Source organism: Rhinatrema bivittatum, chromosome 2 (genome assembly GCF_901001135.1).
Source record: "Rhinatrema bivittatum chromosome 2, aRhiBiv1.1, whole genome shotgun sequence".
Taxonomy (NCBI): domain Eukaryota; kingdom Metazoa; phylum Chordata; class Amphibia; order Gymnophiona; family Rhinatrematidae; genus Rhinatrema; species Rhinatrema bivittatum.
Window position 1 is genome coordinate 620537060 of NC_042616.1, and position 27310 is coordinate 620564369.

General features: G+C 43.7%; 1 long non-coding RNA gene across 1 annotated transcript in view; it reads left to right on the forward strand.

Moving 5' to 3' along the window:
• Positions 1–27310, forward strand: part of LOC115085333 — a 112124-nt gene that overhangs the window by 41832 nt on the left and 42982 nt on the right. The window contains exon 3 of the long non-coding RNA XR_003854807.1: positions 19621–19769. This is a non-coding gene — a long non-coding RNA (uncharacterized LOC115085333). The remainder of the gene's footprint in view (positions 1–19620; positions 19770–27310) is intronic.

The following is a 27310-nucleotide window of genomic DNA, read 5'->3' on the forward strand; positions in this document are numbered from 1 at the left end:
CCCGCCCCGAACTTATTGGAGGGGCGGGTAATATATATTGTAAGTAAATAAATAATATAACAGTTATATTTGTCAAAACATGAATTTCACAACATTTCGCTCTTTGAAGCACAAGAAGACCTGGGAGAATTCATCACAAAATTTGTTAGCCATAAACCCTCTTAAACTGGATCAAAAGTGTGGATAAATAAAAAAATATATATTTGTTGAGGTACAAGCTGTCCTCCATTCCTCCTTTTAAAAGGGATCACCAGTTACGTCACCTTGAAGGTGCAGGGGGGAAATTTAACAAGGACATTTCTGCTGCTAAACAGGTGTTCACCTTTCAAAATTCCCCCATCTTCAGTGCAGAGAAAAGGGCCAGGGCCGTCCCAGTAAAGTGCATGTGTGGGGAACTTATTTTTAACTCCCCCCCGAGTAACTTGTGGGTGGTCCCTGCCAAGCAAGACAGTGTGAAACGGCGACTGCAGGATGAATTTCCCTTTGAAAATGAGCTTGCAGGCCCATGGGTACAATAATATACTCACAGGCCTACAAGCTGCATGGAAAAAAAAATTGAAAATTGTCCTCCCACCCACCTCCCCATCTGGGAGTAAGTGTAGTAGAACTTTTCTGGAGAAAGCTTTTCTGATTACTTAACGGTGACACCTAGTGGCTGGAGTCAGGGCCCAGACTGACAGGGTTAGAGAAGAAGCCCTCCCCCCCTCACTGCAATATCCAAACTTGGTATGGTGAGAGCAGGGGGATATACAAGAGAGAAAAATTCCCCAGGTGATCCTGACTAAAGGCTCCTGGTGCCAGATCCCAGCCTTGGTTTGTGATTGAGCTGGAAGTACAGCTAAGCAGGAGGAAATTGCCAGGTCAAAACTAAATACATATTAAAAGTTTTGTTTTTAAAGTGCACACTACCGCCCAACTACTTTGGTGGATTTTACTTGCCCGTTCCTTAAAAATCTACTTTTTTTTTCTGTCTAGTTCAGGATATGTAACTTGTGGCAGGATGCCTTATTGTGTAGACACTATTTTCACAGAGGAAAAAAAAAAAATCTGGGTCTGGGCTGGCCCTATTGCTGCAATGAGGAGGAGCTGTACTCAGATCCCCTGGGCTGTAAGGGCAGGTGGGACATGGGAGCAGCATATGGAATCTAAAAAAAAAAGGGCTGCATTTCAGCACAACACATTGGAAGAAGTTTTACCTTTCTTAAAAACAAGGGGATAACCTTGACTGTACCACCTGAGCAGCCCCTATAGTTTGCAGAGTGCTCAGATACTCGAACCTCGCATCCTTTGTAGCTGATTTTGAAAAGGAAACAGGCCGGGGTCATTTTCCCTGGGGAATCAGCTAGTGCAGAGTATACGCGGTAGACATGCCTTCATAATTTTTCGCCTGCTATTTTCGCAGGTGGCGCATAGGGAGCGGAGGCAGTTCATTACTTTTGAAAACACCAAGCATGTACACAGTTTTTGCTCCCCCCCTCCACCGCAGCTGAACGTGCACCAGCTGTGAACCCTGCCCGTCTTTTCTGTCTGTTCTGGGGACAGTTTTCAGCCGGACAGTTTACTCTGGTAAATTTAACCTTTCCCCCCAGCAAATGGATTTGAAAATTACCCTCTCAGAGTCTTCACTTCCATCATCACATTGGTGCTCCTATTTCCTGCAGCATGTCTGGTTGCTGTGTTAGTCCACGTGAATGCATGGAAATAAAAGGTTAACAAATACCAAAAAATAAAATGATAATTTTTTTTAAATGGACTAACAATACCTTTCTTGACTAGCTTTCGTGGTTCTGTTACTCCCTTCCTGATGTCAGACTTGCATGAGCAAAAGATGACATTTACCAGGATTGGGGAGGGCAAGATTTGATGGTTGATCAGATAGTGACCTCAACCCTTCACACTATCGTTGGAACGCCTCTTATGATTCGCCTTTGTTTCTAGTATAGTTTGTTTCTAGTAATGTCGCCATCTTTTGCTCATTCTATTCTTATTCGAGGAAGGGAGTAGTTGTTTCCCAAATCTAATTTAAAAAAAAATAATTAAAATAAGCAGGTATTACCTTGTTAATTTTTGAATGTATATTTTTTTTGTTAATCTTTATGTCCATTTAGCGGTTTCAAGCAGAAAGAAGCACTACTTAAGGCAATTAATCTATTTTCTTTGACTGAAGAAAATGTATTTGAAATACATCACATAAACAGCCATGTCATTCTGGAATTACTTTCTGATTTGAAGCATGACCTTGGACCTGCTACTTCATGCAGACAGGCAGTGCAGTCCATGTAAAATTGCTGTGTGCCTTAACATATTTTTACTCCAAGATCCTTGCAGTTAGCTGTGGCACCTATTGCTGGAAGAACCATGGACACCATTTTCTGCAGCACTACACTAAGTGCTGAGATCTCTCATACTTAGAGCCAGGGAAATCAATTACATTTTCTGGAAATCCATTGACACCAAATTTTATGATTTTCCTAATGTGATTATTGAAGTAGATCATATACATTGCACCTATAAACATGGCACATATACAGTATTTGGGAACAGGTCATATATGACACAAACAATGGGCTCGATTCTTCCTGTTTTGGAAGCTGGAAACATTTACTGCCAAAAGTTTAGTTGCTGGGTTTGGTGAATAAAAATAATCATGTCCGGCATGTTATCCATTATTGGCTTCATTAGACTATGCATGAATCTTACTACCCCTTTCTGGGTGTGCAAAGTTGCTCTCCTGACTTCACTTTTGAAATTAGGTACAGCAAATACACTGAGCATGCTCATGGAAGTGAATTCAGTCTGAATTTAGGACAAGAAACATCCTCAACCTCTAACAGGATCTTTGTTTGACCATGGTAAAGGCTCCCTCATACAAAAACCCTTACCCACACTTCAGTTGGCTCACTGCCTCATTTAACTATCCTCTCCAAAATCTTCGCACCCCCAGTCCATGGGAAACAGGAGAAAGAAAAGGCATATAAGTGACTTGCAATCTTCTGTCAAAAAATTAAACTCTTGTGCCTTAGGAAAAAACTCTCTAGGTAAATTATACACTGGGTAAATACTCACAAGATATCTCCTATCATTTATATGACTACATACACAAAGGAGTATTCTGAATTTACAAATTTATGTGCAAAAAACATTCATGTGCAAAAAATCTGTTTATTAGTATTTTCAATCTATCTAGACAATAAAATACTCACTAACTCACTCAACACACATTCACACCTAAAATCACATTAAAAACATTTTCCATACATCGTGATTGCGAAGAAAATATTTAACAAATTGTATAATTCTCAATTACAGTACCATCATATATTATTGCAAAATTATTTACTGTTCACCATTAACACTGTTGATTTCAACTGAGGTTTCTCCTTCATATTAATTCCACCCGAAATATATCCAATATGTCCGACAAAAGATCTTTGTTTCTCCCCTCTTGGGGCTTCCTCAGGGACTCGTGTACCGCTTAACGGTAATCCACTCCTCCGTTATCGATTACCAATATTCACTTCTAAAATTAAACACATATATCCTTCAGTTCTTCTTAAATCACCTCTATTCCCATCCCCCATTACTCTAGATAGATACCTACCCCAAATTTCCACATTACTCATTTAACAGTCTTCTCCTTGATTTCATCAATGTTACGATTCCCAAACCACAACTTCAATTCATAATTTCTGATAGAGTATGCCACCGCATACATCCCTACAAAACAGCAAGTCAACAAACCACATAAAGACCATTTTTTTCTCTTACAATTTACCTTATCTTGAAGCCGTTCCAACCCCCACCAGCATCACTACTCACGCTCATCAAAATGGCGCCTACGCAACGTGACGTCAATCACATGTTCAAACGTGGTGACGGACCGCTCTACCTTCGTAAATTTTATATATAAAATTTACGATGGCTATAAAATTTACGAAGGTAGAGCGGTCCGTCACCACGTTTGAACATGTGATTGACGTCACGTTGCGTAGGCGCCATTTTGATGAGCGTGAGTAGTGATGCTGGTGGGGGTTGGAACGGCTTCAAGATAAGGTAAATTGTAAGAGAAAAAAATGGTCTTTATGTGGTTTGTTGACTTGCTGTTTTGTAGGGATGTATGCGGTGGCATACTCTATCAGAAATTATGAATTGAAGTTGTGGTTTGGGAATCGTAACATTGATGAAATCAAGGAGAAGACTGTTAAATGAGTAATGTGGAAATTTGGGGTAGGTATCTATCTAGAGTAATGGGGGATGGGAATAGAGGTGATTTAAGAAGAACTGAAGGATATATGTGTTTAATTTTAGAAGTGAATATTGGTAATCGATAACGGAGGAGTGGATTACCGTTAAGCGGTACACGAGTCCCTGAGGAAGCCCCAAGAGGGGAGAAACAAAGATCTTTTGTCGGACATATTGGATATATTTTGGGTGGAATTAATATGAAGGAGAAACCTCAGTTGAAATCAACAGTGTTAATGGCGAACAGTAAATAATTTTGCAATAATATATGATGGTACTGTAATTGAGAATTATACAATTTGTTAAATATTTTCTTCGCAATCACGATGTATGGAAAATGTTTTTAATGTGATTTTAGGTGTGAATGTGTGTTGAGTGTAGTTTTAGGAAAAAACTCAGCATGAAAATCTCTTCTCACGTATCCATTCTACCTGCCACGTCCTAGCTTAAGAGTTGTCTTGCTCATTAAGGTGGAACAATGGCTGCTCAGATGGACAACAGCATGTTTCTCTTACATAGGAGTATCAATACGTCAGCCTTCCAACACTAGGATGCCTTGACAACTCATAGCAGCATTATATAGAAGAATCTAACACAACAAGGGTAGGCATGGTGTGAACTGGATACTGGTTTGCCCCACATATGGCCTCCATGCTCATCTTCAGCAGGACACCACCTGAAATACAGACAAAGAAAATAAAAAGTACATGACAAAGTGCCAAAGGTACAAAAACACCCCCACTCCATCTTACTTCTACGTAAGATTTGCAAGGACAACCACTGACACTCCACAAACCTCACATCTTCCTACCTTGAGGCTGAGTGGCAACTGTATGCCTTTTTGTCACCATCTGAAGGCCTGGCTATTCCATCAAGCTATTCTCAATTTGCTGTCTTCGTCTTTAATAAACAATTTTATTTAGCAATTTCATCTATGGTAGGACTAACCTGTCAGCACCTGGACTTAGGCCAAATTGCCATTAGACACTTATATAGCGATTTGAAATTTATGGTAGATCAGATTGGCCAGGTACTGCACTTACAGCTGAGCCATATTCTTTCTGGTACTTACGGTTTCTCATATTTGTTGATTTTTTTAATTTATTTAAATATTATGTTGTACTTCTACATTAATAGCTGTATTTAGTTTGCATTTTGTTCCTTTTTTCTGTTGGTGTATTTAGTATGTTTTAATTAATATACAGTATTAACTTTTGTGTGTTAGGTCTCAGCTGAAATGTTAGCTCATGATGTAAACTGTTGTCTGATGCAGCCAGGGCATGCAAACTCCTCCCTGCTCTTTTGGCCTCTCGAGAATCATTCAAGCAATCATACCTAAAATATTCACACCCCCAGCCCACCCAGCAGGGCCTGTGGGATGGAGAGGTAATCTCCAGGTACCGGCTGCGCTCAGTAGCTGTTATAAAGTTGGAAGAGGAGCTGAGGGGAGATCTCAGTCCTCTGGGAGGCAGATCTTATACCAAAGCCTGCCTTGTTGAGTTCCTGAGCTCAATACATTTTCTTGCCTCTGGGTCTTTCACACCTCTGTGGCTATAGTTAGTAGAATGAGGCAACCCACCTTCTCCAAATAATTTTGCCAGGTAGTACAAGCCATGAAAAGACAAGTTAGACATTATCTCAGCTTTCCTAATCAAAGAATGACAGGACCTCAAAAAAGAGTCTTCATAGCTTACCTAACCAGATGAGGGGAATTCAGTTGTGTACATGTAGCACTGACATCTCCTAGTGAAAGGCAAATGGTGTTACCACCACCACATTCCCTGAATGTGCAAGGGGTTGTGATGCCGACACGTTAATTCTGAATGTGGTAATGAAGTTCTGTGGGTCCTGCCTTGACTCCTATATCTTGCATTGCTCCCTCCCTCTTCCATGACTTTGAGGGGGGCGGGTGCAGAGATTGATGGTTGATGGGCGAGTACACTTTTATTCTCAAATTGCACTCTCCTGTACAGGCCAAGAAGCTCTCTCACTGGCACTTATCTAGCCCACCTCAGAAAACCCTAGGACACTCTGAACCCTAACTGATCTCTGTGATGTGTGCATTTCCTAGATGATGCAGAATATGAGTGCCGAGCCTGGCTCCTCACTCCTGTAGGTCGCGCAAAGAATCCAGCAGATAGGAGGTACAGTAAGACTCGTGCGTACGTTTGGATTGTTTAAAAAAAAATAATTTCAGATGTTTAGATAAATTGGGTGCTGGCTGTAAGTTGTTTGGGAGTAGGACAGATCTTTTTATGTTTAGCCTTTGCCCTCTACTTAACAGGCAGAGACTTTGAGTAAGATGTTCTTTCCTTTATTGTGCCAGCACAGCTTGGCTGGACCAGAATGCATTATAGAAATAAAACAGCTTTCACCAGCTCAGAAAACAAAACAAATCTTTGTGGGGGTTTTAGTGCTTCTGCACATTATTGTCCTATTCCAGGGTTTTTCAGGCCGCCCCCTTCCTCATAGTCTCTTGGAGAAAGCACTAGTGCAGGCTTCCAGCAGGGCTATAGGACCCCTCCCAGTACCTATTTTCTCTGTTTTTTACCTGCCATGAGAGTAAAAAAAAAAAAAAAAAAAAAATCAGCTCTATTTCCTGCGGCTTCATGGCTTTCTCTTTGATTAAGGTGGTTTGACAGAAAGCCCTCTACCTGCTTACTTAATGGGGCTAGCATTTTTTTATTTTACACCTCCATGCCCTTTACAGTGCTTTACAATATATCCCAGAAAAGGGGGCTGAGATAGTCCTTGTTGTGCTGTATGCTTCACAATACTGCATTCAAGCATTGCATTCCAGCCAATATGAACCCTGAATTAGAGAAATATCCTCTATGCCCCTGTGATGAATAAGGGGAAACTACAGAGATTGAGGTTCAGCTCAGAAGTTGCTTCATAGTGGATTGTTTATCCTATAAATGTCATCTACGTTCATAAAATCCTTGCATATCCTTCGAAAAGAAAGTAAAAGGGTCACACCATGTGCTGAATGTATAGCCCTTAGCCCTCTTCCTGGTTTAAATAGTATATTGTTTTCCTTTCAGTTTTGTTAGGATCTTAAAGCTGGAAGTAAAATCTGATAACCTGCACCAGCAAGCATAAGATTAACCTACAGATGCAAGGACTTAAGTTCCTGACTCTAAGCCAATTAGAAGTCAGATATTTCCTGATCCAATCCAAAGGGGTTATACAAAGACTTTTACTCCTGGGGAAATTCTACTCTACTGTGCATTCCCCTCCTGCGCAGAATTTGGAGAGAGGCGTAGCGGGCCACAAGGGAAGCCCATTCTGCTTGCAGTGAAGATGTGAAGGCCTGGCGGGCCGTGAGCGGAGCCCATCTCACTCACGGTGAAGATGTGATAGACCTGGTGAGAATGAGAGTGAGTGAGAGAGAGCCTGTGAGTGTATGTGTGAGAGAGGGAGCAGATGTGTGTTTGTGAGAGATGGAGCCTAAATGAAGGTGTGTGTGTGTGTGTTTGTGAGAGAGAGGGAGCCAATGCATGTGTGAGAGATAGAGCCTGTGTGCAAGGGTGTCTGTGTGTGTGAGAGAGAGAGAGAGCCTGTGGGTACGTGAATGTTTTGTGCCAGAGAAAGGAAGCCTATGTGAGGAGATTGTGAGGAAGTGTATATGCGTGTAAGAGTTTGGGAACTGGTATTGTGTGAAAAAGGGATTTGTGTGTGTGTGAGAGAGTGCATGTTTGTGAAAGAGCCTGTGTGTGAGATGGAGAGAGAGGTAGCCTGCACAAGGGTTTGTACATGAGAGAAAGAGGGAGCCTGTGTGGGTATGTGTGCAAGAGAAAGAGGGAAACTGTGTAAGGGAGTGTGTGTGCGAAAGAGAGGGAGTCTGTTGGTCAATTTTCTGATCAAGATTTTGCAGATAGTTGTAAGAAGAAGATTGATTCTCTACCCAGAACATCAATGAGCAAACTCCTGCAATTAGATAAGGATTTGGGGATGAGACCCTGCCCTGACATAAACTCAGGGAACAGTTGGGATCATTTTGAGTTAGTAGGGCAGACAGAGGTGGGAAAGTTTGTAAAAGCTTTAAAAAAAACTCTTTGTGCCCCTTTGATCCCTACCCATTTTCAGTAATTTATGTTTTAAGAGCTGATTTTGTACAGATTTTGATTAGGCTGTTTAATCAGTCTTTGTAGGAAGGGCTAGTTCCAGTGGCTCCTAAAGTGTCATCAGTTCGTCCTCTTTTCAAGAAGAACAACCTGTCAGGAGATAATCCTTTAAATTATAGGCCCATTTCCAATTTGCTTACTCTTGGAAAAATATTAGAGAAAATTGTCTATAAGCAATTCATAGAAACATAGAAATGACGGCAGAAGAAGACCAAACGGCTCATCCAGTCTGCCCAGCAAGCCTCACACATTTTTTCTCATACCCATCTGTTTCTCTTAGCTCCTTGGTTCTATTTCCCTTCCACCCCCACCATTAATGTAGAGAGCAGTGATGGAGCTGCATCCAAGTGAAATATCTAGCTTGATTAGTTAGGGGTAGTAGGGGTAGTAACCGCCGCAATAAGCAAGCTACGTCACTTACAATGTGGGTTTAAAGAGAAACATATCACAGAAACCCTCCTTGTTTCCTTGTAGGATTTTGTTCTCCGGCATTTAGAAAGTAAAAGACCTGTGATAGCTGTGTATCTAGATATTACAGCAGCATATGACACAGTAATGCACAAAATCATGTTATATCGCTTACGGCAATTGGGAATAGGTGGCCATGTTTTTCAATGGTTCAGATCCTATTTAATGAAAAGGAAGTATCAAGTGTCATTTCAAGGCATCAATTCAGACTGGTACGAACTCCAGTGTGAGGGCCCTCAGGGATCAATTTTGTCAATGGCCGTTTTTGATGTGTATTTGTGTCTTCTGCACAATAATTGAAATGTTAGGGATAGAATTCGGGATATATGCTGACGATCTACAATTATTTTTCCCATCAATGATATGTTAACTGTAGAATTTTATAAAATGGCTAAACGTCTCACACTTACTCACTCCTGGATGGAAGAGAATAATTTGCTCCTGAATGTAGCAAAAAACCGAGACCCTGTGTTTTTCCCGGAAGATAGGACCTTCTCCTGATCTTGAGAATTGTCCCATTTCCGTGAATGGGACTAAAATTACAATTAAACCGAAGGTGAAAAACCTGGGGACTCTATTTGATTTGCACTTGAACTTTCTGCCCCAGTTCAGATGAGTATTGGAATCAGAATATTACAAATTACGGACATTACAAAATGTGTGATATATATTGGCTAGAAGAGATTTTCACACTTTGGTTCAGTCTTTTTGTACCGACATCGGTTGATTACTATAATGCTTTATATGTGGGCCTTCATTTATCTAGCCTCCATGCATTGTGTATACACCAGAGTTCTGCAGCACAATTGATAATGTAACAACCACCACAGGAGCATATTAGTCCAATCTTGAGGGAATCGCATTGGTTACCTCTCCAACAGCATATTAAGTTTAAAATATTGGTTTTGACATTTAAGTCATTAAAGATGGATGGGCCGAGTTATCTAGCAAACCTCTTAAATCCTTATATCCCAGTCTGAACACTCCGTTAGCAAGAATTGGGTTATTTGGAGGTGCCCTCTATTAAGTTTTTTTGCTTAACTGAAACTAGAAATTGCCTGGAGGACTGTGTGTGTGAATGGTAGCCTGCCTGGGGTTGTGTGTGTGTATAAATGGTAGCCTGCCTGGGGTGGGGGCTGTGTGAATGGGAGCCTGCCTGGGGTGAGGGGGGTGTGAATTGGAGCCTGCCTAGGGGTGGGGATAGGGGTGTGTGAATGGTAGCCTGCCTGGGGAGGGGCATGTGTGTGAATGGTAGCCCACCTGGGTATGTGTGTGTGGGTGAATGCTAGCCTGTCTAGGTGTGTATGTGCGTGAATGGGAACCTGCCTGGAGGACTGGGGGGGGGGGGGGGTATGAATGAGAGCCTGCCTGTGTGTGTGTGTGTGAATGGGAGCCTGCTTGGGGGAAATGTGAATGAGGGCGTACCTGAAGGAATATGTGAGAGAGAGAGCATGTAGGAGTGTGAACTTGTATAAGTGGGTGTGGTAACTTGCATCTGAGAGAGGGAGCCTGTGTGTTTATGTGAGAATGGTGGCCTGTATATAAGAGTGAGAGTCTGTGTGTGTACGACTGCATGAAAGTAGGAGCAGGAGTCTGCATGTGAGAAAGAATATAACATGTGAGAGTGAGAGCCTTTGTGTTGTGTTTGTAGGAATGGGAGCCTATGTGAAAGAGAGCATGTAAGAGTGAAAGCCTATGTGTGTGTGTGTGTGTATGTGAGTGGGAACCTGTATGTATGTGAGAGAGAATGAAAGAGTGAGATCCTGTGTGAGAGAAAACGTGTGTGTGTGCGTGAAAGAATACAAGAGAGCCTGTGTATGTGTTTGAAGGAGTAAGAAAAAAAGACAAACAGAATAAAAGAGACCCTAAAAAAGGAACAAGGAAAAGACAGACAAGGGGAACAAAGAGACTGGGACCAACCAATTAGGAAAATAAGTTCAGACAACAAAGGTAAAACAAAATTATTTTGCCTTTCAGCAATTGGAATATGCCATCTTTGGAGAATACATTTCTTATATATTTGTATTTTGCTTTTTCTTCATTATTCCAGTGTTCACAGAATCTGGTTTCTCAGGCTTTCCATTTCAGTTTTGTTTGCATGTTTATTTCTAATTTGAAGTCCCTTATTCTGTATTAGGTAAGGGTCTGTCTGTTTTGTGCTTGTGTGACAGAGAAGCAGTATTTTGGCTAGCATTTAGTTTCTCTTTAGGGATTTGTTCTGTTTGCCCCTTAGGTAGTATATTAGTGTTCTAGGACTTGGTGTAATGTTTGCCTTGCTGCTTTTTCATAGATAAGGTTGCTGCTGTTTTAGTCCTGAGAGTAACTGCTGTTATGGTGTGGTAAGGTTCTAGTTATTTATTTATTTATTTGCAGGGTTTGTGTTACTTCGCAAATAGTTTGGCAGTGAAGGGAATTTGTTTTGCTGTCACTGAGGTGACACTGGAATTTGATTTTTTTTTTTTTTGCATGTTCTAGTTCTGTCTGCACCTATTGCAAATCTTTTTATGATGATTATTATGATTATTGCTGTTTATTGTAGTTTTATGCATCTTTGATAATAGGATTCATAAAAGAATATATTGATATTTGTTTTATTACATGATTGGATCTGATGTTTCTGAAGTGTTCTTTGTTTACTTTTTACATGACATTGTGTATTTATAAACTGCAATAAATAAAAAATAAATTAATATAGTTTAATAAGGCATTTTTAATGTTGGTAAGTGCTTGAAGTAATAGAATTAAAATATTTTAAAATGTCACTCATGCATGATGGCTATTACAGACTACTCAGAAATCCAATTTAGGGTGCATGCTAAGGCATTATTTATCAATTAGAATACAACTAGTAGGGCCTAGATCTGTATGTCTACTGCCCACCCATGTTAATTTTGGGCCCCCCCCCCCCCAAATAATTCAGTTCTGGCTACACCACTGGTATTAATTATCCTCCTTTGAGTTTGTCCAGCCTCTGCCCTGTCCCCGGGCTGAGTGAGATAGGGAGAGCATGCACTGAGCACTGGATTTGACTCCAGCAGAGGTGAAGAAGCTCTGGCAGCCACATGCTGCTACCAAGCAGGCCGATACAGTAAAGTCTGCGGGAGAGCGGGCAAATCCGGCACGCACACCGGCCACTTGCCGGTGCGCGCGATTCTGTATTTAAATTAGGCCCGGCGGTAAAAACGGGCAAAAGGAGGCGCTAGGGACACTAGTGCGTCCCTAGCGCCTCCTTTTTGACAGGAGTGGCGGCTGTCAGCGGGTTTGACAGCTGACGCTCAATTTTGCCAGCATCGGTTCTCGAGCCCGCTGACAGCCATGGGCTCGGAAACAGGACGCCGGCAAAATTGAGCATCCGGTTTTCGGCCCGACAGCCGCGGGCCGAATTCAAATTTTTTTTTTTAACTTTTTTTACTCTTCGGGACCTCTGACTTAATATTGCCATGATATTAAGTCGGAGGGTGCACAGAAAAGCAGTTTTTACTGCTTTTCTGTGCACTTTCCCGGTGCCGGAAGAAATTAGCACCTACCTTTGGGTCTGCGCTAATTTCTGAAAGTAAAATGTGCGGCTTGGCTGCACATTTTACTTTCTGTATCACGCGCGCATACCTAATAGGGCCATCAACTTGCATTTGCATGTTGAGGGCGCTATTAGGTGCCGCGGGTTGGACGCGCGTTTTCCTCCCCTTACTGAATAAGGGAAAACACGCGTCCAAGAGCAGGCTAACAGTGCGCTCCGTCGGAGCACACTGTACTGTAATCGGCCTGTTAGAAGGGCTGCCTCCACCAGATTGACTTATCCCTTATCCCACACTTATATACAGAGGGAGTTGGTCCATCATGAAGGGTTCTTGTGTGCCTCTGCCCCCTCTCGCCCTTTGTTTTAAAATTTGGAAGAGAGACTGATGGGGCTTCCAGCAATCCGCTAGCTCGTCTTTTTGGCCATATGAGTCCTCTCCATATGTGCAGTGCCTTCCCCTGGGGGGGGCTGGTGTGCCATACAACATTTTTGTTAATGCAAATGTGCCTTGAACTTGACAAGATTAGGAAATACTGACCAAGGTATCTGAGGTCTGGGGGGGAGGGGGGCTGTTCTGTGCTTTCATGGCTGAGTTGTGGACAGCTGACACAAATTGGATGCAGATCAAGGAAGTAGCTGCAGGTGCTGTTTAATGCAAGCAGCCAGGCTCTGGCAGCATGTTTAGCAGCCCAGCAAATCCATAAAGCAAGAACAGGGCAAACAAAAGAGAACCTTATCTGCGGTAGCTGAGGCAGGTGTTTAAGGCAAAGAAAAGGTAGATAACAAGGCAATCTAGGTTGGCAGGTTATACAGGGACAAGACAAGGAATGAGGCACAGTCAAGATCTCAGGCTGGATGAACGGAGAGGAAGAAATCAAAAAGGCATGGTTCAGGATCAGGGTTGGCCTCAGAGTCAGAGAATAAGCCAGGATCCCAGTTCAGGGAAGGGCTGAGTACTTTATAATAATTTTATACTTTTAACATTTATATTCCAACTTTTGTGACCATTCAGAGCGAATTTAAATCAGGTACTATAGGTATTTCCCTATCCCCAGAGGGCTTAGAATCTAAAGGACTTATTCAGTGAGGTTTTCTCCCATTTTGTGTCTATGAGAAAAATGCTTAAAATAAATAGATCCCTAAGGGGGTCATTTTCTAAAGCTTACGCACGCGAAAAGGGACGTTTCGCGTGCGATAGCTAAAAAGGGGCAGAGTCGGGGCGGCGTCTGCCCCGGAAGAGGAGGAGTCGGGGCGGATGCCGCAAAGACAGCGTGGACGGCGAAAAAGTAAGGTAAGGAACCTTTTCGCTGCCCATTTCGCGCCCAATAGCACCACCTTTTATGATGGCGCTATTGGGTGCTGCCGGCTTTTGCAGTCCCGCCCCCCCCCCCCGCTTCGCCCCCCTGCACCGCGCGATTCACGACGCCGCGGTAGGTTAGAAAATCTAAGCCTAAGTTTGTTCCTGAGGCAATGGAGGAGGGTGAAGTGACTTGCCCAAGGTCACAAGGAATGTCAGCAGGATTGGAACACTGGCTTCCCTGGTTCACAGCTTGCTCCTCTGGCCACTGGTCTGCTCCTCCACTCTGAGGAGTGTGGGCTTCTGCTGGACCAATCCAGAGCCAACACCCTTTTACCATAGCCATTCTCACCCATAAACACATGCTCAATTCCATCAGCCCGCACGCTCTTTCATCTATTCCAACTCTATGACCAATATAGATCAGGCAGGGGCAGAGAAGACGAACACAGCACTTCCCCACAGGCATGCGCTCATAAAAAGATACAGTAGACACAAGAAAGGGTAACGCAGTGGATAACAACACACAAAAGACACTGAACTCAAAGGTCACTCAGGAAAAATAGGTCCCTAAGGGGGTCATTTTCTAAAGCTTACGCACGCGAAAAGGGACGTTTCGCGTGCGATAGCTAAAAAGGGGCAGAGAGACTTCCCTAAATTCTTTCCTAACCCTGGCATAATATTTCCACTCCTTGGCTGAGACTCTGGTTTCGTCCTTTCTTTGAGATTTTAATAAAATCTGATTAATAAATATAATAATAGTAATATTGACCTAAGGGCATTTAGAAACTGGATTTTATCTGTTCCTATTGGGTTTGGGGCCCTAGAAACAGGTCTCGTCATTGTGCACACCGTAGGTGTACACAGGGGCGGATTGCAGGAAAATATCAGCCCGGAGGATTTTTTTCAAAACTGGCCCATGGGGTATCTGACGCCCTCATGCACTTTCCGTGCAGCACATGTATCTTCCTGCTGCAGCAGGATTGGCTCTGCTGTGGACTCGCAGGCCTCCAGGGCCGGTGCTAGCTTTTTTTGCTGCCCTGTGCAAACAATTACTGTGCTGAATCCTCCTCCGCAGCAGTCTCTGTCCTGCGCCCATCAAAAAAAGCCCAACTCCCTCCAGCAATCTATATTATAAAAAACTGATACCCCCCAAACAAAGCCCATGGTCAAGGAAAGGGTATTAGGTATCCTAAGCAAACCTTACAGGCTTGTACACACACACTCACACACTCTCTCTCTACAGATGCACACACACAATTCAGTTATGCATTTATATCAGATTTTACATGAAAAAGAACATTCAAAAGTATAGTCTTCTGAGGCAAAATATTACTTACAACATGCATATTATATTTACATGCACTGCTGTGGTGCCAACTGGAAAATCCTGCAAAAAAGGCACTTGGAACTGCTATGGAATTACATTTTTTGTAATGTATGCAGGGTGTGGGCTTGGCCCTCAGAAAGCCATGAATAAACAGAATTACCATTACAATATAGTAAACCCAACAACCCAACATGAAAAAAAGCTATATTCAAATTTTGAGGTTACCTCACCAAAAAAAAACAAACCAAACTCCTCCATTGCTAACATTTTGTGACGTAAAACAAACCCCTGCAAAAAAAAGGCACCTAAAACCTTGCCATACCATATAACAGCATTGACTCTCAGGACTCAAATAACAGCAACCTTATGAAAAAGAGGCAATGTAAATACTACACCAGGCCTTAGAACATTAATACCACCACCTTCTGAGATAACAGAACAAGTTCAGACTGCTTCAAATCTCTACAAACTACACGCTAGCAGCAATACTGCACCTCAGTCACACACAGGCAGAACACAGACAGACCCTTACCTAAATCAGAAATAAGGGACTACAATTTAGAAATAGAAACATGGAAACAAAACCAAAATAGAAAGCCTGAGAAACCAGACTCTGAACAGTGGAAGGCTAAAGAGCAAAATACAAAATTATAAGAAATGCATATATCCAAAGATGGCATATTCAAATTGCTAAAATCTCAAAAAAAAATTTTTTTACCTCCTTTGTTTGTTCTTTTTATTTTTCTAATCAGTTGGTCCAGGACTTTTTTTTCCACTTTCCCCTTGTCAGTCTTTTCCTAATACTTTTCCCAGGGTCACTCTTCTCTTTCTGCTTCTTCTCTCTCCTATTTTCTTCCCTTCCTTTCTCTCACAGTCACACAAAGGCTCATGCTTTCTCTCAAAGACTCCCTTTCCCACACAAGCTCTAACTTCACATGTTCTATCACACATACAAGCTCTCACTCACACACCCAGGCTCCCATTCTCATACACACACCCAGGCGCTCATTCCAACATACACACACCCAGGTGCCCATTCTCCCATTCTCCCACCCAGGCGCCCATTCCCACATGCAAATACCCAGGCGCCCATGCAAACACCCAGGCTCCTAAGCAGCATGGGAGTACTGGTGTTTGCATGGGCACCTGGGTATTTGCATGTGGGAATGGGCGCCTGGGTGTGAGAATGGAAGCCTGAGTGTTTGCATGGGGGAATGGGAGCCTGGGTGTGAGAATGGGGGAATGGGCCATGCAAACACCCAGGCTTCCATTCTCACACCCAGGCTCCCATTATCACATGCACACACCGGGGCTCACTGCAAACCCCTTCTTCGACACCACGGGCCTTGCTTCAGCGGGGGTCGTCGCCACCACAGGGACGGGCTCCCGTTGCGGCCTTGTTTCGGTGGGGGTTCTTCGTTGCCACGGGGACGGGCTTTACTTTGGCGGGATTTCGCTGCCACGGGGACGGGCTCCCATTGCGGCCTTGCTTCGGCGGCTCTTCTTCGCCACACTGCAGCCTCTCCTGCTGCTGCCGCCACCCTCCCAGGTGTGCTGGGAAGTTTTAAAAAAATATTTTTTTTAAGTCACGTGATGGGAGAGACCAGGCCACCGGGGGAAGCCTGATCCCCTGACAGAGCAATCTACCCATGGGTGTGCAAAGTTACACTTGCACTAGGAATCAGGCAGGCAGGCAGATCTTTTTCTGCACCTGTGTACTGCTGCATGGAGTTTTAGTGATTATCATGTAAAGCAGTTTTCTACCTTTTTCATGCCCAAGGCACACCTACGTTAAAAAAAAAAAAAAATGTTGTGTAGCATTCCCAGCCTCCATGGATCAGGCAGTGCAGACGTGGAGAGGACTCATATGCACTGTATAACCCCCATCTCCAGGTGCAGACTGCACTCCAGTGGGACCATAGAAGATTGTCTGGTCCCCCTTCGGGGCTGGAGCCACTCCTGGCTAGTTCTAACATTGTTCTCTTTCCCCCAGCGTTGGGATCCTTTGTTGGTGGAGGGAGATTTAGTTTGAAGGCCCGGAGTGCAAGGGGTGACCCTTCGTACCTTCGTTCTCATCCCTGGAAAGGGGGGTACCTCTCTTTCTCTGTGGGTGCCAAATAAAACACCGGAGCCACTGGGTTAATGTCCAGAATTAAAGTCTTTACTGTTGAAAACGCTAAGGAAGTAGGGCACAACAAATGTAATCATCAGCACCACAACTCTCGCCTTCGTTCACAATCTCTTTCCCTCTTATCTGTACAAGTGGCTCAGTCACCAGGGCTCCAGGGCTTGGCTAGGTGGAGTGCCTGGGTGGGCCGGGTATCCTTTAGTTGGGCAGGACACTGCTTCCAACTGGTAAAAATGTAACTCACAGACTCTGTACAGAGAATCCAAACCTCTCTCTCTCCCCAGGGGGGTGAAGACTCCTGATTGGCGTCCTCACCGATCTCAAATGTCTCTTGCTCATAGTTAGTAGATCTTTCTTTAATCTCTTTTCTCTCTATATACGAATCCCAGATGGGAGGGATCCACACGAGCTCCTTCCAGGGGCAGGAAAAGGGGCAGCCAAACACTTCCTCCCAAAAATGAGGCAAACACCGGAAAGTCAGGTCACCACCTTCCTCCGTCTTTGTTTAGAGTATAGAGGGACAGGTTTTCCCCTAACATAAGCAGCCACAGAAACAGGGCTCCCCATTCCCCGATTCCAGGTGGGGTACAGGGTTTCAGCAAGCTTCTTACAAATCAAAGTCTCTTAAGACCCAAAGTTAGCCCGGGGGATACAGACCTTACCCACCAGGAAGTAGATAAGCAGGGCAGATCCCTGACCTAACTCGCAGACTGCCAGCAGGTTTTGCTGGAGTCCTACAGAGCAGTCGCAAAAAAATCCAACCCTCCAAACACCGACTCTTAATGTCAAAAGAAGTCACACTGTCCTCAGAGCTCTCAGGAGAGAGAGCTGCTTAAAAGAGTTCTCAAAGAGAGGGGATGATAGAATGATGCTTCCCCTTTTCACTAACCTGTACTGCTGTGGCTGAATAAGGAATTACCCAGGGCTTTCTGGAAACATGACCGTAGGGTCCGTTACAACTGAAAGCCCCACCAGTTTCTTTTACAAATTGTAAAACAGAGGAAGAGAGAGGGTAATGACACACATGAACTCATCGTGATGGACCACCTCCTTCCATATACAAATGCAGAAGAAGGGAGAAGTTGGTGTGGTGTAGGCAGCTGGCTCAGTTACCCTGGCTGCCACATGTGGATGCCAAAGCTCCTGCAATCAGAGGAAGTCGCATCCAGTGCTTGGTGCACACCCTGCCCATCTCACGTAGCTTAGTGATAGGTCAAAAGCTTGGAAGGACTCAGAAGAGGAAGCTCCGAATGGGGAAGATGAGGAAGTGCTGGGTGCAGTGTGAATGCACAAAGCAGGCCCACCAATCCTGTGTCCTGCACGCTGCGCATTAATTACCACTCTGGGGCTCTTGCTTTGCTAGGAAAAAGAGGCATTGATGATTACACATCTTCTCAGAAAGGAGCTCCTACAGGTATAGCAGCCACCGCTGGTGTGTCTTGATTCTGAGAGCAGAGCCCAAGTGCTGGCCTGCATGGCAGTGTCGTGCAATGGTGACTTTTCCGTGGCATGGCACACTGATTGGGAAACACCTAAGACGGATATATAAAAAAAGGTTTACATAGATCTGTGCGAGCAATGAGGTCCAATCGGTCTTTTTTCACATGGAGGTATGCCTTGGCTAACAAAACCCATTGGGACTGATGTAATAAGCTACACACAAACCTGTTGTATGTTTTTGCATGGGTAATTATGCGTGATTTTCTATGCTAATCTTACACGCACATGCAATAACATTTAGCATGGAAAAAACATGCACACATACCTATGCAATAACCCATGGCACGTTTTGCACAAGTATATGCAAATGACATGTAAATAAGGTAATTATCTATTCACAGGCTATGCAGGGAGCTGTGCTAGCAGGGAGATTGTTTCGTGCAGGTCCTTTTTAAGAGTTTTTTTTAGCGCCTGGGTCATGGCAGGAGTTAAGTGAAAACGCTGCGACTCCGGGCAGTGTCGTCTCTTGTCTGAGACCCCCAGAAATCACTGGTTTGTCCGTCCCAGCTCCTGCTGTCTCCCGGTGGGGCTGATGCTGAGAATCCCCGGGCACACAGCAAGGAAAAAGCTGCACGGATACACAACCACACTAATGCCAGCACTGGAGTAAAAGGGGCCGATAGGAGCTGAAACAATTATTTTTGAATAACATGGGGCCAATGTAATAAGCGGTAAGTTAGAAATACCCCTCGTGAGTCCGCAACATTTATTCCATTGCACCTATTTTAGTGTTGGTTTTCCCGCAGCTTTCTGCAGGTATGCAGGTATGGGTGCATATATTTGGTCTTGAGTGCATTTTTTGCACATATCTAATTTACTTACCAGTCCCTTATTACATCCCATGGAGGCACCTGCTTTTGCTACGCGTGCTAAAAAAAAAATAAAATATGCGCGGAAAATTTGTGCGGAAAATTCAGCGCGGGTCTTATTACATTGGCCCCATTGTCAGTATGGACATGGGTTTGCTATTATATTGGTACAGTTTTTATTGAGGTTTCTTTTTTCCTTCAGTCCTAATATGACAGGCAGGTTCTCTGGCAGGATCGCCAAGCAACCGCCGAAGAAAAGGAGAGAAATGTGGAGCTTCACCGCAGCAGAGGTCAGAGGCAGGCAAAAGAAACCAGCACCCCCACACTTCTCAAAGAGAGTAGTCTCAGTGGGTAATGATATACTTTTTTTTTACTTTTTATAATTACTGTATGGTGCCATTTCTCCAGGCCCATTTAAGTACTGTGCTGTGTGTGTTTTAATTGATGTAAGTGGTGTGATTCCATTCAAAGTGCAATGTGAGTTTTGAAGTGGAAGAGCACGAGTAACATCCCTGTATAATTGTTTAAGTGACAGTGATTTCAGAGTCTGGATTCAAAACTACTTAAGTGCTATTAAATGTGATTCTGAATGAATCCTGATTCTGACTGTACTTGTATGCAAGTACTGCATGGGTGGAGTTTGTAGGGCGTGGCAGGTGGTGGCCCCCAAATGTTAAGGGGTAACCAGCAATCTCTGGGCACCAGATGAATCGGCCTGCTTTGTCCAGAAACAGACGGAGTCCCTGTTGGCCCGGATGGGCAGGAGGGCGAAGGAGGCCAGGTTTGCGCCAGCCCGCAGGAGAGATGAGGCTGCATTTGCATAGGGACTGTGCAGGCCAGAAGATGGAGAAGTTGGCTTCAGCTCATGCAGAAGGTCTGTACATGCATTAGCCAGTGCATGGAAAGTTTAAACAGGTTACAGGCTGGTGGGGACTAGCCTGGATGAGAAGGAAGGGGGAGAGCACAGGAATGGGGAGGAGAGGCAGGAAGGGGAAGAGTGCTAGAGTCAGGCCTGAAGAGGAGACAGAGATAGTGGATGAGTGCATGTGTGTGGGTGTTAATCTATGCAAATCTGAATGAATGAGGGGGAGAAAAAGTTTGCAGCCCCCTTCCACCCTGCCAATCTGACTTCTCTACCCCTTGCTCTCCCAAGTTAAGCAGTTAAATTCTGTCTTTTGGCGTTTTCTATGTGTGTTAGACATGCATCATGTAATGGGAATCTATTGGCCCTAGCATTGATGGGTGAAAGACAACTGGGGGGGGGGGGGGGGGGGGGGAGGGGCGTAAGTGGGGGTTGGGGATGAAAGATCACTGGGATAAAGAGGAAGAGGAGGGTAAAGAGAGTGTGTGTGAGAGAGACAGAAATAATGTATGTAAAAGAAACTGTGTGTTGTGTTTTTTAATGTATATGAAAGAGACTGTGTGTTGTGTTTGTTGTAGAAGAAACTAACAGCATGAGGAAACACTAGAAAAGGGACCACACTGAACTGTTTTATTACTGGAGCTAAACAGAACTGCAGTCGAACCTATAACTTCCTGGCTAACAGGGTCCCAAGGAAATAACTCTGAACAGCATACTTCTTAATGGTGCAGAAGCACGCATTACATTCCTCTTTTCAGCACTGTAATCCTTCAGTCCAAACAGGTGAGCTCTGTTATGTGAAAGACAGCTGGGGGTTGAACACTGGTGGGGGTTTAAGACTGAGGATCACTGGTGTAAAGAAGAGGACTAGAAAAGCGCATAAGGGTCTTTCTCTCTTCCCTCTGCTTCTTCTCTGTCCTGGTGGTACTGTGCCTCCATTCTCAGCCTCCTCATGATTTCCTCAGTGGTCATAGAGCCCCCCCCCAAAAGAAAGTACTTAAGGCCTTCCTTTTTAAGGAAACATTTGATCTTCCTGCTTAGTCTTTACAGCATGTCCATCCTTCCCATCCTTTCCCAGCAACAATGTTGTCTTTGTTTCTGTTAAATCATTGCCTTTCAACTTATTCATTATGATTGTGGCTTTTCTTATTTCTGTTTTTTATTGTTTTTATTTTTCATGTATGTGACATTGTTCCCCACCCTGAAATTATAAAGGGTATGGGTAATAAATATTCTAAATAAATAAATAAATAAATAAATAGATAAGTTTCTTCCCCCTCCCCTCATCAAACCTGGTGGTCCTTGAGTCCTCCACTCCCCAGAAGCTTTCCTTCTCCAGTAACTCTCCTCCTCAGCCAGTAAGGCAAAAGCCTCCTCTTTGGGTCTGGATCAGTGGGCTGTTCTCTGTCTGGATGAAGGAGCAGCTCACCCAATCTCTTTAGCCTCCTCAAACAGGGGTGGAAGTGTGGGTGGGAGGCCCAGAATTTAAATGCCTGGCCTGCTCTTTTCCTCCTCAGCGGGGGAGGACGGAGCAACACTGGGTGGAGAGAGAAAGAGGTTGAAATTGATCTGTGCTCTCCTTCCTCTGGCAGTGGGGTCAAGCATGATCTGTGTACCAACCTCCAGCTCTGTTCTACTTCCATGGGGTGCAAGTTTAAAATCTGCTACCACTAGCTTTAATACATTTCCTCAGGGGCAAGAAAACCAGACTTGATCTACATTGCAAGCTCTCCTACTTTTTCTCAGAAATTAAATAAACAAATAAATAATATAAAATAAGCCCTAATTGTATCTGTCTTCATTATCACTATCATCATCATCATCATTTATTTGTTTCACACTTTTCCAGCCAGGAAATTCAAGATGTGTTACATACAATGCAGTAGATAATATAATACACTGGAAGTCATAAGAATAGATGTTACAAAGCTGCATACATACATGCCTTCTGTCATCAGGTTACAAGATTAGGGGTAGATTTTAAAAGAAATGCGCATAGACTACGTGCCGAGCCGCGCTGCCTTCCCCCATTCCCTCCCCCCTAACCTGACCTTCCCACCCCGTCCCCTAACCTCCCCCCCCCACCCGTCCTTTGTCTTACCTTTTGCATCTGCCTGCAGGCAGGCGCAAGTTGCACACACCGGCATGCTATACTCCAACACAGCGGCAATGGCCACTCTGTCAGAGGCCTCTTGCCATGCCCCCGGACCGCCCCTTTTGTAAAGCCACGGGACTTACATGCATCCCGGGGCTTTACGCTCGTTGTCGGGCTTTTTTAAATTAGGCCCAGTGCGCGTAACCTTTTTAAAATCCGGCCCTTAGAGTATAATGACTGTGGTTAAGTAACAGGAGTAAAGAGATTTTTTAGTCAAGGACTCAGTAAAAAGGGAGAAATTAACATCATAGATGTCTACATACAGAGTTATTAGGGAAGGAAGTTAGTGAGTGATATGGTCTATATATAAGATCGTAAGGATATATACAATGTTTTTGTGCACTTCTGGTTGTTTAGGCCCTATCAAAAGTCCTTGCTGGGCCGTTAGAGTATTCAGTGAAGAGTCTTAGTGGTGCAAGTATAATTGATGGATATCAAAAGTTGCTTGAAAGAGGCAGGTTTTCACCATTTTCCTGAAAAATGAGATTTGGGGCAAGTCTGATGCAGAGAGATAAGGAATTCCATAGGGTTGTAACTGTGCCTGAGAATGTTTCATTCCTAGTTCCTATTGTCTTCAGAGCCATTAGTTGAGTACTGGAATGGAATTAACAGCCAGAGTGAGAGAGGTACCCATTTTTGCCTAGAAACACATAACGGAGGATATCGCACAAGTTTCAGTACTCACTTCGCACTTCCCTCAGAAAACAATTCATAAGGTTTCATTCATTCTCACACCCACCTTACAGTACTCCATCCCATGCATTCCAAACATGCATGGCTGAAAGGCAGAATGTAAATACAATAAGTAAATAAACATCCATGTAGAGCATTCTGTCTTAATATATGAACATCATGGAACAATCCAGTGGACTTTACCAACACATCTATTATTATTCTTTTTTTATAATTTTATTTTTATTGAAATGTACTCATTTAATTTTTTAAAAATTATTTATTTATTTATTTATTTATTTAACATTTTTTTTATAGACCAACATTCGTTGGGAACATCATATTGGTTTACATGGAACAATAATGTAGAGTAACATGGCTTTACAAGGAACAGAGATTAACAACATAAGATATTAGTAACAGTTGGATTAGATAAATATATTTGTTTATTTAGATAAATATGTTTAAGTTTATTAAGCCCGAAGCAGGAGCAGGAGCTGGGAGAATAGGCCGCGCGATCGGCCTTCGTGCACCCCCGTAGTGCAGCACCTAATCGAAGAAAGAATAACCGCTTCACTCCCCCGGCCTGTCCCAACACCAAATTTAGCCTATCTGCTGGAGCTCTCGCGGTTCTGTCGTGGACAGGAGCCCACTCACCTCCAGGTAAGCCGCGCAGGCGCGAACAGCGGGAAGAATGCACAGAGAAGGAAAGAGACTAAGATAAGAGCCAAATCCCAACGTTGCATGCAGTAAAGTTAAGCCACCCCCCTCGAAAGGCACTAGACTAATCAGAAGCTGGCTTGAGACCCTCTAAACTGAACGAAGCACCCACAGCATTCATCCTTCCAGTCTCCTGCATTCTTTCAAACATCCTCCTACATTCAGCAAAACTTCATCCAGCACTCACCTTACCATTCACCCCATTTTCATCCCATCTTCATCCAATCCACAAGCAAACTTCATCCAATCTTCATCCTGCATTCATCCTTTCATTCATCCAAACTTCATTGAGCATTCTTCCGACCAGCCTCCAACACTTATCTGACCAGGCTCTAGCACTCACCCGATTGCATCCAGCATTCCCCGACCTTCACCCCAGAAATTAAGTTCTGTGCTTTAACAAACCGGTCTCCGGTTACAATTGGCCACTATGCTTCGTGGTCTCCCTATTCCAATTCTCCATCATAGGACCTTGTGCACCGGTAAACCTTTCATGATTTCCCGGCCGCACACCTACAAATCCCTCATTCCCATCATGGTCTCCCCCATTACACAAATGCTAGGCCTAACTCTATTCTCCCTGATTCTATTCAACGCCCAATCACTCACTAAGAAAACACTTATACTCAACGACCTTCTTCTTGAAGCAAATCCAGACTTCTGCGCCATAACTGAAACATGGCTTAAACCTACAGACACTGCTCTAATTAATCAATTACCAACGCATACCTATGATTTCTTCTCCATTCCCCGACGGAAAAAAAGGGGAGGGGGTATTCTCCTTGCTGCCAAAAAAGATCTGAGACTCGCACAATATCCTGTCAACTCACCTACTAAACTTGAAACAGGCTTTTTCAAATCAGACCATCTTCAAATCCTTCTTGTCTATGCCCCCCCAGGCCTTCTCGACTCTGACGCCTCACCCTTTCTGGAATTAACAGCTACACACCTAAATTTGGAGTCCCCAGCAATAATACTTGGAGATTTCAACTTACATGTCGACGACCCCTCTCAACCAACTGCGAAACTCTCCTTACCGCCATGTCAGCCATGGGTTTCAAACAAATAATCAATAAACCCACTCATAGAGCGGGTAATACCCTGGACCTCATTTTTGTAAGCTTGGGCATCTCACACTCAGCAGAACCGGTCTGCAAACCAGTCCCCTGGCCAGACCATGCCCTAATCTCGACCACCATCTCACTGGCACAAACGACTAACAAACACTTCCCTCAACAATTTACTTACAGGAAATCATGCTCCTCTGATGACCTCCATAATCACCTAGTCTTAGAACTCCCCCTCATAGACATTTCCACTCCTAATTTAGCCCTTCACTCATGGTACAATATAACAGAAACGGCGGCAAACAAACTCGGCCCACTGACAACTAAAAAACTCAAACACAACGTCTCTAAAAGACAACCATGGTTTAATGAAGAACTTCAAAATCTCAAACTTTCCCTTAGACAGAATAAAAGCAAATGGCGCAAAGCACCAACAGCTTCCTCCCTCTCCGCTTACAAACTTGCCCTCCACCGCTACAAGAGTTCCACGTTAAAAACAAAAAGAGACTTCTACGCTCATAAGATCCATCACCTGATTTTCGACTCTAAAGCCCTTTTTGCTTACGTATCCAACCTAACTCAAATCAACGTACCGGACATTCCGCTCAACCAAGCTCAAGTAAAAGCAGAGGAGTTGGCCCTCTTCTTCAGCAATAAAATCTCTAACCTTCTAACAAAGTTGACGCCCAATACCCTTTCTCCATCCAGCACCTATCTCCACCCTAACAAAGACATCTCTCTCAACTCGTTCGAACCTATCACAACTTCAGAGATCCTAAGAGTACTGAAAAAAATGAAACCCTCGTCTCACCCATTCGACCATATCCCGACCAAACTGCTTCTTCTAATTCCGGACACCATCTCCAAAGCTCTGGCAGACATTATCAACTGTTCTTTATCCCAAGGAATCTATCCAGACGACCTTAAAATGGCTTCTATCAAACCGCTCTTGAAAAAACCAAACCTAGATCCAGAAGACCCCACCAACTTTCGCCCAATCTCCAACCTCCCTTTCATAGCCAAGGTCATGGAAAAACTAGTTAACTCTAAATTATCAGTCTACCTCGAAGATCACAAAATTCTCTTCCCCTCTCAATATGGCTTCCGGAAATGATTAAGTACCGAATCATTTCTCATACCTAACCTAGACCCGAAGGACCCTAACAATTTCCGCCCCATAGCTAACCTCCCATTCATCGCCAAGATCATGGAAAAACTAGTGAACTCCCAACTCTCAGATTTCATCGAAGACAACAATCTTCTCTTCACACCACAACACGGCTTCCGAAAAAATCGAGGCACAGAATCCCTCCTCACCTCACTGACAGACCATATATTACTGGGCCTCGACAAAGGAAACTCTTTCCTATTGATCTTGTTAGACCTATCCGCAGCGTTCGACACTGTCAACCACTCCATCCTCCTAAACCAGTTGTCGTCCATAGGAATCTGCGGCACCGTCCTATCTTGGTTCAAAACCTTTCTCAATAACAGAGGTTACAAAGTTAAACTCCAAAACAAGGAATCCTCAAGATTTGACTCGGCCATAGGAGTACCACAAGGTTCTTCATTATCTCCGACTCTATTCAATATTTACCTGCTTCCTCTCTGCCAACTTCTCACTGACCTCAATCTAAAGTACTTCCTATACGCAGATGATATTCAAATCATCATCCCCATCAAAGACTCATACTCTAAAACTCTTGACTACTGGGAATCATGCCACCAAAAAATCAAACATCTACTCAACAGCCTTCACCTCATCTTAAATTCCTCCAAGACAGAAATCCTACTCATCTCTCCTGAGAACAATACACCTAACATTGCTCCTCCTACCAACCTACATACCACACAAGTTAGAGACTTAGGAGTGTTATTGGATAACCGGCTAAACTTCAAGGCACACATCAACAAAACAACCAAAGACTGCTTCTTTAAACTCCAGGTTTTGAAAAGGATAAGACCCCTCTTCCATGCTCAAGACTTCAGAACGATCATCCAGGCAGTCATTTTTTCAAAATTAGACTATTGCAATTCCCTATTGCTAGGTCTGCCTTCTTCCTATTCCAAACCATTACAGATGGTGCAAAATTCAGCAGCCCGACTACTAACAGGCACAAGAAAAAGAGACCACATATCACCCATCCTGAAAGAGCTACATTGGCTACCCGTATACTTCCGTATCATGTACAAAGCCATATGTATCATTTTCAAAACTATACATCAATGCACTTCCCTCGATCTTCAATTCCCTCTCCAAGTATACAACTCGACAAGACCTACCAGAGATGTTTATAGAGGCACACTCCAAGTTCCCCCTGCGAAAACGACTAAACATATTACCCTAAGAGATCGCGCCACCTCCACAGCTGGCCCCCTTCTGTGGAATTCCTTGCCCACAGATCTCAGACTAGAA